The sequence below is a fragment of the Poecilia formosa genome, unplaced genomic scaffold (assembly GCF_000485575.1).
Source record: "Poecilia formosa unplaced genomic scaffold, Poecilia_formosa-5.1.2 Scaffold4, whole genome shotgun sequence".
NCBI classification, from domain to species: domain Eukaryota; kingdom Metazoa; phylum Chordata; class Actinopteri; order Cyprinodontiformes; family Poeciliidae; genus Poecilia; species Poecilia formosa.
This window is the reverse complement of record NW_006799943.1, coordinates 1,502,833-1,521,445: the sequence shown is the minus strand read 5'-3', so window position 1 is coordinate 1,521,445 and position 18,613 is coordinate 1,502,833. Positions and strand designations below refer to the sequence as shown.

General features: G+C 40.8%; 1 long non-coding RNA gene across 1 annotated transcript; it reads right to left on the bottom strand.

Moving 5' to 3' along the window:
* Window positions 1–8,113: 8,113 nt before the first annotated feature.
* LOC107837351 (uncharacterized) lies at window positions 8,114–18,613 on the bottom strand. Its single transcript, XR_001663374.1, has 2 exons — window positions 18,547–18,613; window positions 8,114–9,477 (listed from the first exon to the last, which is right to left on the bottom strand). It is a non-coding gene; the product is annotated as an uncharacterized LOC107837351 (long non-coding RNA).

Genomic DNA, 18,613 nt, shown 5'->3' with positions numbered 1-18,613 from the left:
TTGAACCTCACGGTTGTTTCCTGCTGCAGCTCAGTGTAACCAAGAGCAGTCGGTAATAAAAGGACAATTCCAGATAATATATATGAACTTATTTATTTATTAAATCCATTAAAAGTAATTCAATGCTATTTTTTTTTTTATTAAAATCTGTTTTGTGTTTAGTTGTTAATTTGCTCCGGAAACATTTTTACCCCCAAAATAAATTTTAAGAAAATCACTTTCTTCACTCCTCGTTATTTTGTAAATGATTTGCGTTAAAACAAAACTCAGGTTCATGTATTGAAGCTGCTAATCAGAGCTTCGATGCATATATAGTTAATATTTTTTAATCTTGTTACTGTCGTACTTCCTTTGTCCCTCATGTTGCCCGTGTTCATTTCAGAATGCATCTGGGTGAGTGAGTGACTGTTGGTGACTCGACACTAACAAGGAGTTTCATTCAGTTTATCCTCGTAATAAAGTAAAGCTCTTATGTTTCTGTTGAAGCGACATAAAATGTTCCCCCAAGCTGGAAACCTGTAGGCTACGTCTCGATTTGCGTGCGTGTGTTTCTTGTGCGTTGCTGTTTTGTACTTCGAACCAGTTTGCCTGGATTGTTAAAAAAAATAAATAAATATTTGCAAGACAAACATTTGTGCGCTGGCGTGTGTGAGTGTGTAGACCTGAGGAGGCGGCGCTGCAGCTGCTCCTGATATGTCCTCACTGCACTGCATGACGGTGGGAGCGCATGTTGGGCTCTGACTGTGGGACGGAAAGCTACAGTAGTGCGGCCCTAAAATCCCAAAACAATTCAAATGAAGTAAAAGCTGCACGGCCATTAGGGAGAGAGCAGAACAGATCTAGTCAGCCGGCGCACTTCTCCCGTTTATTTGCGTCACCTTGAAGTTTTGTTCTGTTTGCGTATTTTATAGTGATTAAAACTGAACCAGTAAATGGTTGTGTATAGATATGTAAATATGCAGCCCCAATTTGTTTGAGAGATGCCCCCCTTTTCTTTTTTTTTTCTTCTACCAGTTGATTGTTTTGTAAGACAGAGGCGGTGCCTACAAGAGGAGGGGAAGGAGTGGGATGTGGTGGGGAGCTTAACGAAGGGCATATTCCCCCCCCCAAAAAAAACACACTTTGTTAAAAATTCCAACGCAACACACATAAACATCACTTCCGTTGCATTAAAAAACGTAAAACATCAAATAATTTGAAACGTTTTTTTTTTTTTTTTTTTTTTTTTTTTTTATTCCCTTTCTGAACAACAAAGCTATAAAAATTCAAGAAGAAACTCTCCTCCATACACCACCTCTCTCAGCCTCAACCCCCTGCAGCACTGGGTTAGCCTGAAACAGACACCCCCCCCTCCACTACCCAACCCCCTTTTCTTTCTTGCCCAGGCACCAAGCTTCCTAAATACAATACAAACTCAATTAAATGCTGTCTCCGCTGCGATTTACGGCAATGAATGATAAATTGGCGGTTGTTCTCACCCAATCCCCTCCTGAAATTTGCAATAATAGCTAGAGTCGTTATGTAAAATATGCGCGGACACACATTTACCAGATTTACCGTAGGAGGGGCAACTGCCCGTCTGGGTCTTTGTTGGGAGAATCCAGCTCAAGTGACAAGGTTGGCCTCATAGAGCGCAATTTAAGGTCAAACAGCTGTATGTGCAAAATATCTTCATTGTTACCCAGAAAAAGAGATTATTAATAATAATGATAATAAATGTATCTTTTATATATTGGGAAAATGCTGAATAATTGCATGGCTTTGTAGTGTGAAATTAGCATCTTGCAAAATATGGTTTAAGCAGTTCATAGAGTAAAATAGTAATTATAAAAGGAAAAGATGAGAAGGGAAGAGGCTGTTATTACCTGGAGGATTCATTTTGAAGCATTTTCTATCTTTAGGCATATGGAGTTGTCTTATGATAAACAGTCATACTTTTTTTAATAAATAGAAATTTAAGAGAGCAAATGTACTATTCAGCAGCAACTTTATTTGTTTATTTATCATAAAATTAACATAAAACATATCTGTGTTTATGTTTAGTAAATTATCGTAATTGTGTGGAAGTATAGAAATGTCACTCTGGCAAAAAAAAGAAGAAGAAAGTAGAATTGCACCATTATATGTTTTATGTATATTTCTGAAAACATTTTTAGGTCAATAGTAGAAAACAGTAAAAAGTTTGAATAATGCAATAAATATGCTAATAAAAATAACTGTTCAGACATGAAAAAAAATTGTTAGAACAGTAAACATCATATTTTAATGTTATTACGATGAAATGTGAATATTTTTCTTCAGCTCTGTGTGGTTGCTCTGTCTCCATACATTTCACACTGACTGTCTCAAAGCTGTCTTTCCAAGACAAACAGTAAGCGTCATTTCTAATATAATCTATGCCCTAACCTTAAATCCAACTCCTAATATAATCTTAACAATAAGCATTGTTGTTTTTTTTGTTTTTGTTTTTTGTGTGATATCTGTTACATTTCACACCCAGCTATTGAAACTGACTTTCAGTTCAGATATGAACCAGATTCGCCTTTTGAGTGTGAAAAATTCACCGAGCGTTAAACCACAAAACTGTTTTTTTGAGTCACGGTCAGCGCAAATATCGCACTGTATGGTAACACACTGATATTAGTGCCAAGCCCACTCCTCCAACCCCCTCTAAAAAAGGTAGCCAGTAAACAGTTTTGTTTTTCTTGAAGAGCATTTCATAAAATATTTCACCCTTTAATGCCAAACATATCACTTCTTAAGCCTCATGCCAAGCATAGCGATACTTTATTTTTGAAACAAACATCCTGAGACCGTTTACCTCTTTAACGATATGAGAACTTTCTTCAGAATCCTTTTGTATAAACATGTCGATTATTTATTATTTTTTTTACACATTCTTCATAAAAATTCAAAATGAGTTGAAGAAATTTGTATTCACTTTTTAAAACAGTAAAACTTTAAAGCATTTTTATAATGCATACAAAATATTTCTTTATGACTTTTATAAATAAATGACAATAAAAACCTAATATATTAATTAGGATGCAACAAAAAAGGATTTCAAAAATTTGTCATATTAAAAGCACATAAAAATAGTATTTTACATAAATCTGAATTTTTGGAAAATTATTTGTTTCATCAGGTTTTAAAGATTAAAGGAGACTCAAATGTATGCAAACTACAGGCTTTACGCCAAACAGAATCTATGCAGCTCTCAGTTCAGCTCTCTCCTGAAAGGGCATAAAACAACAAACCCGCTTTTCATTTTTAAAAGTTTTTTCTAGATTTGTTCATCTGCATTCGCTTTGCTGATGTGCTTCAATATTTTAGGCATGGATTTTGTTTAACTTCTTTTTTTTAACAGTTTAAGAGAAGAAGACGGGTTAATATGGTTTAAGAGACGAGTTGGAACTGGAAAGATAATACTTTCTGTAGAGGATGATCCACTCCCATGTAGGAGTGTGTGCGGAAAAAAAAAAAAAAAAAACTACTGCAGGCAATGTCAGTTTGGGCTTATTATAAAATACAGGTAGCCTCAAACGAGCAGATTTCTAAACAAATCAAATACTACAATTCCAAACAGATCCGTCTGGTTAGCTCTGAAGCTGGACCTCAACTCAGGAGACCCGATATTTGGCTTTTGATGAGTGTATCTGGGAGTAAATCTGCGGCCAAAAGCGAGAGCCGTGTATCATGGCGAAATATTGATTTCGCAGTGGCCCAAGAAAGACAGGAGGAACACTCAATCCTTCTCTCTCCTCTTTATTCCATTAATCTCTGGGAGCGGTGTAAGATACTGCAGGGTTAGTGTAACATTGTGCCGCTCTAATATATTCCAGCCTTCACTTTGCCCTGTGGCATCCATATGTTTAATTCCACTACAAATGTTTTGGCTGCAAATGAAACTTGTCTGTCTTTTTTTTCTTTTCTTTTTTTCCTCCCTTTTTCTTCAATGCTTAGACTGTAGTTTTCAGGACAAAATTACTTTTTTATTTTTTTTAGACTTCTGCATCTATTGGGCTTTATATGCATCTCAAAAAGACGCATAATGATTCTTCATTTAATTAGTTTAGGGCCACCTGGAGTTCCAGCATTTCTCCTCTGGCTGATTTCAAAAACAATATGCCAAATGAGTGTTTTTTTTTTGCACTATAAAACCTGTATAATACTGTAATAAATGTTTCTGTTGTATTAACAGGGGTGCATTCAGTGCTTTGTTTCTTTTGTGAAATAAAGAAGCGCTAGAGAAACTATTGGGCTTCTTTGTTTTTTTCTTGAAATGACTCGTAATACTTTAGCTTGATGCATGCACATGTGAAGCTACAGTGAATTAAATGCAACTGCAGCACATAAACACAAGCAGAGCTGCGGGCGTGTGTGCAACACTAAATGCTACAGACAAGACAGTCTGTAGTCCCTCTCTCTCACACCCATATCATCAGGATCCTGTGCGTGAAGGCAGAGGAGATGTGGCGAGCAGGAAGGAAGGAGGCCTGTGAGGTCAGGAGGGGAGGAAAGGAGGGGAGAGGATAACAGACTGAAGAGGGGTGAGAGAAATTTAGGGAGGAAACACATGTGTGTGTGTATGTGTCTATGAAGCTGGCCCACAGTGGCAGGGGAGGTTTCGAACGTGTGCTTCCGGTGCAGAATGGCCCATTCATCATACTCACATGGTGAGCTGCTCTGTCGGTGATAGAGAGAGGGGTGAGGAGCAGCGGCATTACAATGGTGCAGGGGGAATTAATGCATACGGGTAAGAGTCCGTCAGCACTGGAGGAGGGGCCACTGGAAAGTGGACAGATGACCAAAGCAGATGTGAAAGCAGTGTGTGTACGCTTGTTTTTATACACTCCGGGGTCCAGAAGTGGACAGCACACTCGACCTGCGGGGACCCCCTGTGAACACAGGACCCAGGAGCACTGGGTCAATTTTTCTTGAAGTATGCTCATACTGTTGCAGGTTCGAGAAGCCATGAAATGCACTACTGTCTGCATGCAAATATAAGAACAAATATGTATGTGTCTGTAGGCGTGTTTACGAGGCACGATTTGTGAGAAGCTCAGATTTAACCTGCCTTCTTCCACTTGCCATGGCTGTGTTTCAGCTCACCACATTCCTCCATGCGGAATAAAGTCCTGCACACAGTGCCAACACAAAGTGTTCCATAATTGTTAGGTAGAAGCAACATTACATTGGGTTTATTACTTGCACAAATAAGTCTTTTGGGGGTATGTCTTAAGACATTCTGAACACACAGAGACTAAAATTTTTGCCCGTTATTGCAAAAAAAGCTAAACTTTACCAGATTAGACAGATCCCTCCCGTGAACATAAATTTTGCAGTTTGTAAGCTTTGGATTGTTGTATATCTGAAAGGTGAACATCAGCCCCAGTCAAAAATGTTTGCAGGGTTTTAACAGGTTTTCTACCAACAATATCCTCACTTAAGCTTCAAGCATCTCTCCATCAACTCTAACCATGTTTGCTGCCCTTGCAGGGGAAAACCATCCCCATAGCATGATACCACCACAATCGTGGTATGATGCGTTCAGGGTAATGTGCAATGTTAGGTTTTATGGATGTTGGCCAAACAATTCAGGCTAGGTCTCCACTGACCAGAACACATTCTTGCACATTTGTCATGAACTTTTGAAAAACATGTATTGTTGTCTTTCAACTTTATAATTACTTAATTCACTACTTTTAAGTCTATCACACAAAATCACAATAAAATGCATTGAAGCTTGTGGTTGTAGCTGAAACTGGAAAAAGTTCAACGGGTATGAATACTTTTGCCAAGGCACTGAATGTTCAGCACACACCCACTAAAAGTAAATTCCACACACATACACAACATCAGGAGGCAGGAGATGGCGCCTTCTTTTGAATGTGGTCCCTCTTGAGATGTACGTGTGTGTGAAGGTTCAGTTTAAGGTCAGGTGACATAACAGATGATCTCGCTGAGGCCTCAAACAAACCTCTGCTGCCATGACAACAACAAAATATGCAGCAGGCGTCCTAAAAAGAAGAGGAGGAGGAGTCAGAGGTCAGAGGCTAGAGGAGGAGGCGGACAGATGAGGAGTCATATCCTCCGTCAGTGTAAACTCCAACCACCAGCACTTTTTCCCCTCCTCTGTGAAATTCCATATCAGCTCAGCTGGAATGCCTAGTGCTTCTCCGAGTTTGTCTGCTGACCTCTGACCAGCAGCATCAGCTGCTTTTGTGTTACTCAGTCAAGTTCTAAAGGATGTGCCACAGCCTCCCCTGCTGGTCGCAGTCTAAACCGCAGTAAGTGTTTTTTTCTGTTTTTTTTGTCAGCTGCATCTCTTTAACTGGAGCTATTAAAGGTTCCATATGAGCAGGTGAGATTTGATCGAATGTGTGTTTTTTATCCTGCAAGGGGAAACGGTGAAGGGTGAGAGAGGGGACACTCGCAGTAAAACGGGAATTGGGAACACCTGTGGGATTCATCTGATTGCAACCAGAAATTAATCATGGAATGAGGCAACGTGCATTCAGCCTCTTCTCCTGCAAAACACACACACGCAAACGCGCGCGCGCACACACACACACACACACACACACACGCACAAACACACATATGCTCCTCTGACCTGGTTTAGGGTCACCCAGAGGGAGACTGAAATGAGTTTCAAATGTTCACATTATTTATTATTGGCTATCATCTCACTGTACAAATCCCTTACAGATGTTAGCCTCTGGTGCACACTTGTATGTGTGTGTGGTTTGCAAATGTAATATAGAAAACACAGGATTCCTTTAAAATGTGTCTGTGATCTGTGTGCGTGTCACTGAGTGACTCAAGAAGAAATGAGCAATGATCTTTATGTGGCAGCTTATTTGTTTTTGAATGCAGGAGGCCTCCTTACTAAAGGCATCAAGTATGAGGCAAGAGGGGCATCCGTCACCATACTGTCAGCACGCACACACACACACACACGCGCACACAGAGAACGAGACAGGAAAGGGAAGCAAGAGCCCCAACACACACAAATACACACACAAGTTTCTCTGTCTTGTGATCGGGCCCTTGTGAGCTTCATTTGAGAGAAAATGGCTTCTCTTTTTGCAGAGTGAAAACAAGTGTGGCACAAGAGCCGGGTGATAAGTCACACACCAGATGCGGTTTCACAAGGTGAGGAGTCTGATGAGTCCACAGGCGGCGAAATACAGGGAGGCAACAATGTGACCTCCAAAACAGAAAGAACTCTTTGTCATTACATCAAAAATCCCAGCAGACGTGTCAGGCTAGATCCCCAGGTAAACCAGCCGCTCTGATTTGGTTTTGAACCGGATGATAAGGCAGTGTCAGCAAAAAAAATAAAAAAGTACTGGTGACTTTCATTCTTACAGTATCTACACCATAAATTTGTGAGGCCAGTAAATTAAATGAAATAAAATAAAGATTTTAAATTTCCCAGGTGACGATTATATTGTACTTAAGTCAGTTTCATAAGGTGAGGAGTCTGATTTTTCTATCAGCCAAAAAAAAGAAGTATTGATGACGTTCATTTTTACAGTCTCTGCACCATAAACTGGTGAGCTTAGTTAAAATAAAATAAAATGAACTAAAATAAAATAAATATTTAAATCCTACAGGTGTAGATTCTGTTGTAACTTGTAGCAGAAAATTATTGATGACTTTCACTCTTTCTGTATCTACACCATAAATTGAGGATAGTTATTAAAATAAAAAAAATAATAGTAAAATACATTATTTTTTTTAAATCCTCCTGGTGAAGATTCTGTTGTAACTTTGTTTTTTACCTGTGTGGTAAAGACAAGGTCAGCAGAATATAAAGTCAGCCAAAGGAGAACCAAAGGCTTTTGATCTAACAGAATTTACAGTCTAATATAGTTAGGGTGGCTAATAAAATGAAATATATTTCAACTTGAATTGAAGGTTGAGGATTGATGTACTTTTGTGGTTTCGCTGTATGAAAGGGAGCGTCAGTAACAACAAAATAAAAAAAGATTATTAATTTCATAAATTTTCCATATAATAGTTATTTACAATGTAATTTATTGAGGGTGGTTAATAAATAAAATAAAATAAAATATAATAAAATAAGACAAATGCAAACACCTCAAGTTGCAGGGCTGTTTTACATTCCTGGTTCCTGTCTGCAGCAATTTTAATAATTAATTTCACATTGTAAGTTAGTAATAAAAATAAAAAACTACAGGACAAGAAAATGCAAACATTTAAGTTAATTGTAAGAAAGAGTTTTACAGGCATTAATTTCTGCTGTCTTGACAAATAAAAAATCATAGTGGAAAGAAAAAATTTGCTCATAGTTTCCTAAATCCGTACACCACACCATTCTTCAGTGTCAAAGTTTGGGCGAAATGTTTTTGTAAATGTCTTTCTCAAACTTTGCTTCATAATGATAAATATTTTTTTTGAAAGGGGGACAGGGGCCAAGATCTCATACCGCTTCCTAAAGGTTTTAGTTTGACCAAAAGGAAGTGAAAGGATGTCATTTGCTAATGCTATAAGCAAAAATGTGATCTGCAGATAAGAAGGAAATTCTGTAGCCGCAGCCTAATTTTCCCGAGGTCTGGTAGCAATGAGACTCCCTTAAAGGTCAGCGGTGAAGTGAGAGGCCTGGTTGGTCGCCAGCCCGCCTCAGGACATGGGGTCAGCTCCGTCACCGGCTGAATGGCACCGCTGACCTTTCTGATGTCAGTCCAGTGATCTGCTGGAGTGTGTGTTGATGGGCTCTGGCCTGAAAGAGATTTTAAAAGCAGGCCATATATAACTATCAATATATGCAGATATATCTATATATATATATAAAGCCCACATGTTGATTGAGGAGGCGGTCAGTTGATGGGAGGAGGGGGTCACCTCAGTTTTAGTTTCTTGCTTTCTGGAAGGTTGGTAGTAATATTTCTGCAAATAAAGAGAGAACATTTGCACACACACATACAGAGCAGCAGGAGGAGAAGGAGGGGAGTTTGGTACTTTGTAAAACACCTATGGCTTCTGTTTTTGGCCCCCCATGCTGGAGAGTCCTTGGCAGAGGCTAAATGGATGAAAGTAAATAAAAGTGGCCATTATGTGTGGGCTCCAGTAAATAGCTGCTCTCTTGTCTCTCTGTGCTTCAAAAAAGGGGCGGAAGATGCAATCACGAGGAAAGCCCGTGTCTTTTCTTCTCCAGCATCTACAAACAGAGGAGTGTGTGTGTGTGTGTGTGTGTGTGTGTGTGTGTGTGTGTCCCCTTCCTCCACTTCTTTACCCTCCTGCCCCTACACCTTTTTTTTTCTTTTCTCCTGCCCTCGCTCTCCAGTTCTCCTCTGTCTTCCCTCTCCTCCTCCTCTTCCGCTCTCCTCTCTGACGTTTCAAAATCCGAGCTTTGCCCGCCCGGCGTTTTCTCAAACGGCGCAGGAAGGGGGAGAGATCAATGGGTGTCCTCGGAGAGGGAATTACACAGCTGAATTTCGATGAGAGCTGAAGAAAAGAAGAGGAAGGGAGAACAAGCAGAGGCGGGGAAGGCATGTGAAAAGGAAGAGAAGGGAAGGAGGAAGGCATATCTTTCAAGGAAAAAAAACATAGAAACAGGAGGAATGTGGAAAACTATGTGGAGAAGCTGTGTTTGACCAGACTTTGCAAGCCTTGATTTAAAAGAAAAAAAAAGAGAACAAGATTAGAAACATATCTGCAAAGTCCAGCTCTGGGAATTGACGGTGTTTGCATGTCAGACATGAAATTCTGACCCTTAATTGAGCTAAATGCTGAGGTTCATAAATCATATTTGCTAGGAGAAAAGAGATACTTCCTGTTTAGGGTGTCAGGTATTTAGACATACACACAAACAGAAACTCTCGCCTACACACATGCACGCAGTCGTGTTTTTGTATCTTGTGGGGACTTTACATTGACTTCCATTCATTTTCTACAGCCTGACCCTTACACTACCTCTAACCATCACATACATAACCCTAATCCTAACCAAAAGTCAATTCACACCTTTGTCCTAAGATTAACCCCCAAAACAGCATTTTCTCTCATGGGGACCAAGAAAATGTCCCCACAAGCAGCAGCGGTCCCCACAACCCCACACTGTAGACAGACTTAGGTCCCCACAATGATATAAGCACCTGTTTCACACACATACACACATATGGTGTTAAGAAAGATGAAAAAAATTATAAGACACCGACAGGAGAAATACAAATATTTAAACCACGTGTCTTTAATCTTCAATCATTGGGACATTATGTTAAAGATACACAGCAAAAACACAAAATCTTACAAAGTATTTTTGGTCTTGTTTCTAGTGCAAATAGTACACTTGAGATAAGAAAAAACTATCATACAATTAATTTTTCAGAAACGTATAGGAGCTTGTTTTGAGTCAATAATTCCTTAATATTGATGAAAAACTTGTAAAAAAAAATCTGCTAATGAAACTAGCACTTTCTCCTCTGAATAAATACCATAAAGAAATGTACTTTCTCAAATTTCTTTAAATCTGCATATGATTTGAGATCTCTTAACTCTTGTCATGTTTCCAGATGGGTTCTAAAAGGATTTATTGATTCTTTGGTTGAAGCTGTGATCATGCTGACCCATTATCTACTCTGTTGCTAGTAACACTGAACCTAAAAAAAGTGGTTTAAAGTAAGATGAGTGTGATAGATTTTTGAAATTATTTAAAAAGTCTTGAGCAGAAAAAAAATTCTTAGGCCATGTTAAAAACTTGATCTGCTTCCCGTTCTGCCTACTTTTAGAAATTCTAGAAACCTTGCACCTTGCAGTGTGAAAAGAGGAGTGATTACTGAGGGATTTATATGGGAGGAAAATTGTTCATGTTATTTTTCATTGAACAGGGAATCGATGAAGAGAAGCTAACATTGGAGAAATCTCATTTCTCTTCTTAATTTTTATGATCACAATTGCCACAGCATTGTGGATCAGCTGAAGTCTTTTTATTGAATTTGTTAGACTGCATGGCGGTAAAGAATGACAATAATCCTGTAATAAAGCAAGAGTTTGAGGTTGGACCAAAATGCTGACTGGAGTTGGGAGCATGAATCATCCTGAAAAATGTTTAATGAAAAAATGACAGAGATTTACAAAAATCACAAGGAGCACAGGGAGCCATGTCAGAACAAAAAATATCAGGAACCAGAGACCACAGGGAAGTAAGAGAATAGATGGGAGGAACCAGCAAAGAGGAACTGAAAATAAGTTGTATACATACTGAGGAGGTTGATTACTGAACAAGGAACAGATGGCTGATTAGAAACGGGTTGCAGGTGTGATTTTATCAGTATTACTGAGGGGAAAGAAGGAAATCATTCAAACCAGTTTAATCTGCAATCTGATTGACACGACCTGGTCAATGGTAATGTTATACATTTTTAATAGACCAAATTTTAACAACCCACCTGAAGCTGTTTTTTTTTCCTTGCCCAACATGTTCAAAAGAAGCAGCACTGACTGTTTTCACCTGCCAGGCTCGTTCTCGCTCTTCCGAGTCCTTGGCATTTCTTCAGTTTCTTGTGTTCCTTTTTCCTGATGTTTCCATCATTGGGGATGGACATGTCGATCACATCACTGTCCTCTGCTGCTTATTAATGATAAATAACAATGTATGGTTGGTTGGCCATTACTAATACGTATGTTTGAATCTAGAAGTTACAGAGGATCTTAGCTAGGTCCTTTGCCACCACAGACGGATGGATGGCATTTCTTTGGATCAACAAGGAATCAATGTTTTATTACTTTTCAGGTATCAAAATCTTTACATATTAGCTTTTATATATGCTAATATATTAAATAGATTTAAAGCTGCAGTTTGTAACTTTTATTAAAAAATATTTTTACATATTTGTTGTAACTTTCAACATGTTGACAGTATAAGTCCCAAACAACTTGAGCTCTTCTTCCTCCTCCCTCTGCTCCTATTGCCATCTACAGAAATACACTGCTCCCATTCAGTAACAACCAATCAGAACCAGGACGAGGGTCTTAGTGCAGCCAATCATGCCTGTGTACACATTCATCACACCCTTCCCTTTGCTCTGTGCTACCCTACAGCTCGTTCCCCACATTGGAGCCTGCCATGAATGCTCAGGCTAGTTAGCATGGCATAGCAAATGATCTGTTTTCTTATCAGTAAGCTGTTTCTCCGCCATTAGCATATTGAGTAGCACGTACACAAGTGTGATTGGCAGCTATAAAGACCTTCATTATGGCTCTGTTAGGGTGTGGTAGGTATTTTTAGACCTTAGTAGCAGGACAGGGAGGAAGTTGATCTTTCCACAGATTATCTGTCGCATGTTAAACTTCACGACTTAGTGATAGTTTTAACAAATATGTAAAAACCATATCTTTTATAACAGTTAAATACTGCAGCTTTAAACACATTAATACTTATTAGTACAATTTTGTACATAATAAATATTTCAAATTGTATTGTTTGTGCTTTTTGAGATAAAAAAAATTGAGAAAGTTTCCAAATTATGAAAGGATAGGATGACTGCTCCTCTGTACCATTACTGAGAAAAGGCCTCTGTCTTTTGAATATAAGCTTCAGGAAATCCCCCACTCCATAATGTTCAATAATACTAGACTTCTGTCATGTTCTTTTCTGGATTTGATTAGGACATTCTGTTTCTTGACTATACTGTTTCTGTTATAAATCAGTACAGCAATAAATAAAAAAAAGAAAAAAGGAAGAAGACAGAATCCCAATATTCTGAGTAAGGACCTGGCTGTTCATGTGCTAAGTGCCTCTCCTAAAATCCTAATGATGCTGCTGGCACCAGAGAACCACATAAAGCAGCATTTCAAAGGCAGCGTCTGTCTCAGGCTGAGCAGCCGCAGAACTGCAGCAGAGGAGAAGGAGCAGCGGAGGAAACCTGAGGAAAGCGCCGTCCCTCCTGGCTCTCAGCTCCGCTGCGGCCTCGGACGCCGTCAATTAACCGGAGATGTATGGAGCCGTGCCGTTTCCACCACTTCACTGAGTCCCTCCTTCAGTCGCTGCCCCCACCCGACTGTAAAGTATCACCACCTCCGATCCGAGGTCTGCATCGGTTCAGAGTAGCCGTTCAGATTCAAAACCCTCCTCTGTCTGCCTTCGGATCGCTCCTCCTCCGTGTGCCAAACCCCAAAAAACCTTCCGCCATCTGAGGCCTGCTGCGATGCTTGCAAGCCCCACGCGCCCAAGTTGGGCGCGCCCGCTCACAAACATTGATTCAAGCACATGCAAATGCACACAAATGTCCGTACGAGGCATATAAAGCATCTCTCCGAAGCCGTAGATCATGGGGGAACAGGTAGGGAATTTAGTGTGAACGCACAGGCTGTAGATCACCGGGGTGGGCAGGAACGTCAGCGCCCTCGCACACAGCCGGCCTTATTGCAGAGTTTAATAGAGGAAGCCCAGCATGAATCCCCACAGTCATTCTGTTCAAGTCAAACACACTATTCACAACGCTCAGGCTCAGTGTGTGTTAACACACACAGATGGCCCAGGCGGTATACAACACATTACAACCCCTCCGTATGCAACCAATGCGTTAGACATTGTGGTATAGAGTATGGATGCATGACTCTAACGGGAGTATTCTGGTGCAGTTATCACAGCGTGCAGAAATATACATCCAGCTCCATGTGGGCCCTTACACCGCGCCTGACATTCAAGACCATGTGCGGAAAGATGAGAGCCATATTGAGCCATCAAGTGCCGCTCTGTCACCTCTTCGCTTTATGAGTCTGGCCTTTTAAAAACACCCCGGATTTATGGTCAGTTTAGGCTCTGGCTCAGCGTGTGTGAGCCTCTCTCTCTAAAGTAGAAAATTGGTCTGCTTTTCTGTCAAAAGAAGCGGCTGAAAAGCCAAAATTGAAGGTGACAAGACGGTTTCAAGTGCGGTGCGTTGCTTCTGAACTGCAACATGTTGGAAACTTTGCAGGAGTTTGAAGGTAGCGCAGAGGCACCTGTGGAGCTTTTGAAAGTTTTTTTTTAATCAATCCTGGCCTTGAAGCAGCGATAGATACCTGGCAAGTATTGGAATTTTTACATTCACCTTCTCTGCATATGGTTGGTTCATGTAAAGACAGAGCTTTCTGCTGATGCAGTGCCACACAACATCACCACAAACCTCAGAATGTCTTGTTGGAATTTTAGCTTTATCTCTTGAAATATGACTTAGATTTGTAATCATTCCCCGCTCTAAAAGAAAAGACACATTTTCTTTAGTGATGTATCTTTACTAGCTTTGCACTTCTACATCTTGAAGTGTATCCATTCTTCTTGGCCAAATATCTCAATTTAAACATGTGAACGTGCACTTCCAAGTAATGGAGTTTCAGTTAGCTTTAGGTCTGGATTAGCCTGGTAAAACCCAGCCCTTTGTTCTACCCGTTTACTTCGTCCATAGGATTTGGATTTGGTTGTGGAGAAGCAATTGCTTCCTAGAGTGGTGGACTCTGTTAACATTTTAAACTTTATCCAATCGCTAACATTTGCCTGTGACGTAATACTGCAGCTTGGCGCTATGAAGCTCTCTGCAAATAGATTGACTGCGCTGTAAACAACTGCCCTCCACTGCGAAGAGAGAAATTGCCGATCCGCAGAAGGCGGCTGTTAATGTTAAAACAGTATTTGGAAGCATGGCCAACACAGACTGAAAGGCTTAATTCATTTCCTATGCTGCCATTGATAAAACTACAGGCAAACTACAATTCGTAAAACAGCACAGAAAATCAAGTTATCGTTCACAACTTCTTCTGTTTGCTGATTGGCCTGGTAGAAAATCTAACGGAGGGAATCGAAGTATACGGGACAGATTTGAATTGAGCGGAATAGGAAGGCGATGGCCAGTCTCGGTCTGGACCTTTCTGACATCTGAACACACTTTGACCTAAACCATTCCACTGGGGCTTCAGGTATGTCTGAGGTCATTGTCCTCCTGGAAGCTGAACCTCCACCTCTGTCTCAAATCTTCTGCAGCCTCTGATGACTATTCATCCTATATTTACCTCTTTCCATGTCCTATTCAGCTTGGACCAGCTTACCTGTCACTGCAAAAGAAAAGCATTGACACAGCATGATGTTGTCACTACCGTGTTTCAAAATATGGATGCTGTGTTCGGGTCAGTGTGCAGAACTTTCTGCCGCAAAAAACATTTTGGATGCAGGCAAAAGAGCTAAAGAAAAACGATTGTGGCTGAAACTGATCAGTGCACTGATTTCCATATGTTTATTGTGCCCTTGTGGCAAAATACAGAACATTTTATGAATTTCTTTCAACAGTGACTTACCTTTCACAACTCTTCCATAAAAGTCTGATTTGTTACGCGTGTATTCAATAGCTGGACTGTTGACAGATTCTCAACATCTGATTCTCCCACCCGAGCTGTGAATCTCTGCATCTCCCCCACTTGCCCCACTGCTCAAGGCAGACAGTCACATCTTTAGGTTTGCAGCTGGACCACAATTTCTCCATTTTCAGGACTTTTGATGTTGTTTTAGAACCCAACTATACCTAAAACTTCCCTAGAACTGTTTCCCTGATCTGTTTGCTACAAGGATGCAAGACATCTATTAATGAGTTAATCTGAAGATGATTGACATTATCGATTGACTAATAATTAAATGATTAAACGGACAATCTTAAAGACCGCACCAGAAGCAGGAAGCGGATTACAGCGCATTGCATTTTGGGTAAAAACAACCAAAACAAACGCTAGCAGGAGAAATGGTTTATGGTCTTTTATCATCGACAAAGGAGAAATACTCCAACAGCTAAAATCTGATGCTACTTCATTTTTGTTTATATTTTGCGAAGGAGGAAGTTGCGTTCAGTGTCTTCTTCAGAGGTTTTTGTATTGTTTCCTTCAGTGGTTCTTGGTGCAGCGCTCCCACAGGCGAGGAGGTGAACAGGATTTTTAATAAGTTTGACAAAGTGCAGTGTGAAACTGAACAACAGCAGCTGAAAATGTAACAGATGTTGCATTTTTGGTCCTCCATTGAACCAAGTCTACAGGATCATCAGGTGTTAAGACAAAAGTTTGTGGTTGTTGAAGGACAAAATAGATAAAAGCTTAAAGGATGTGAATACTTATGCAGGGCAGAGTATAAATCATATACTGGAGATGCATGCTGCAGATCCAAACAGTAGAGAAATCTGACTACACCATCCTCAATGCAAACCTGAATCATCTAGCATCTTAAAACTGTGAGAATCTCCTGAGAGATTAACAAGAAAATCTGTAAATGCAAGAAGAAGCTGCTCCACATTTCAGACTCAGATTGGCTCAGGTGGAGGAAACTCTCTAGAATAAACATCCTTCATCAGCAGTACTAGGTGCTATGTAATTGTGGACGGAGTGTGATGTGTGGTCCCATGTGCTTCATTAACGGGGCAGACACTAGCCGTTCAAGCAGGAAAACGGCCGTTGTTCCCCCGGTTTTTAATGCGCAGCATTAGTCCCGCAGTTGTTAGCACTGCAACGTGGTGCTTTGATGATGGACAAATGACAAAGTCTTAATAGAATATAACGGGATAAGCGGGACAAAGGTGGGTAATGTTCAGCTGGATGCAGCCAATTTCTGTGTGAGAGGCCTGCCTAAAAACCCTATTCATAAGCCATCTAATGCTGGTGCGTAATTAAATGTGATTACTGGAGCAGGGGGGAGGGGCTTCGCTCTGGCTCTCTGAGGGCCACACACAGGACTGGAGGGAATGTGCATGCGCTCATTAAGGAGGCGCTAACAGATGTACACAAGCAACAACCACAGGCGCACCCGAAGATCCAAACTGCATCTCCTTCTTCCTTCTACCAACACAAGCAGGAGTGTGTGTGTGTGTGTGTATATATATATATATATATATATATATATATAGATAGATAGATAGATAGATAGATAGATAGATAGATAGATGTATATGATTAAACTTCTCAGGCTTTAAGAGAACCTGGATTTGATCTTAATGTAAAGAAACTGGAATGTGTTTTAAGTTTTCCAAAACATCATCCCTCAACTGGAACTTAGACAGCAAATTTGCGTTGCTATTTTTAACCTGATGTTCCAGAATCCTTCAGTGGTTTCCAACATACAGAGAAAAAAAAATCAAACAACCAGCAAGGCGTTTGGCGGTAAATCAAAATCAGGAGAAATTTTCAGTCAGTGATAATCAGGAGGCAAACAGGCAGATATATAAACAAAATCAGTTACGGTTTTCCAGCCTCACTTACACACACACACACACACACACGCACACACACCTACACACACACACACACACACACACACACACACACACCTCCTCTGACTCTCTGGGTCGGTTTCCTGGGCAGACATGGTCCCTTGGTGCTCATGGGAAATAGTGAGTATGCCAGGCCCCCACAAAGGCGTCCTTTCAGCAGCCCGCATGCTTGACCTGTGCAGGGTCAGCGCTCTGCTTTGTGCCCCGCAACCCCACAGCGACCCGTGGGTCACACTGAGGGTTGGAGGTCAAATCCAGATGCCTGCGTCCAATTTCGCCCCGACCGGGTTATCCGTTCAAATCTGCCGTAAAAATCTGCCTCCCCCGCCTCACCCAGGCTAACTCCAACGCTCCCCTGGCTCCTGAAGCCTCCCAGTACCTCTACACGTTACTGAGCCTGAGAGGAACATGGGCACTCTGCAGTCTAATTGGGCTACCGTGGAGTATCTCTCACACTCAAGCTCTCTCAGTCATGCACACACACACGCACACGCACACGCACCAGCAGGCTTGACCCCCTGTAACTGCACTAATACCCAATCCCATCGCTGTTGGTCAATCCTGAGGGATTAGGTGAAGAGAGACACACAGACAAGCCCAGATACATCCATATACATAAATGCACACACACACACGCACACACACGAGCACAGCAGGACTGGCTGAGGGTCTACCTTGAGGGATTATGTGCAGAGAGACAGGACCCTCCAGCCAATCAACCGGTCTGTCACATTGATTTTGAGGGGTCACTGCCGCACAATGGCCAGGGTTTTTCCTGTCTTAACCTTTCTGATCATGCACATATGCACACACACACACGCACGCACGCGCGCGCGCGCGCGCGCCCCTCCCCCACACACAGGTTTGTATTTCCACCCATATTAGGATTTTGCATTGACTTCCATTCATTTTAATAACTCCATTTATGCCTAATCCATACGTTTTCTCCTAACCCCAACCAGTATGGGTTTATTTCTAACTCTAACCTTAACTCAAACTTAAATCACACCCTACCGGTAAAGCTAATCCTCAACCCTAACAAGGAGGTCCACCGTAGTATGACTGGGCTTACGTCTGTTCGCCTTTAAAAGGTTAGTAATGCCAGAAATGGTCATGAAAAGAATAGCTAAACAAGTACACACAAGCCGTGTTCCTACTACAAATATGTGCAAAACTTTGTCTATATTCCGCTAATGTTGAAAAACACAATTTCAGAATTGCATTTCTTTAAATAAGAAAGGCAATTAAAATCACATGTGAATAAGTTTGTTCATGGGATAAGTCATTAAAAACATACCGCGCCATGATCCTCCTATACGTCCTGCCTCCTCCTCCTCCTCATCCTCCTCCTTCTTCTTCTTCTT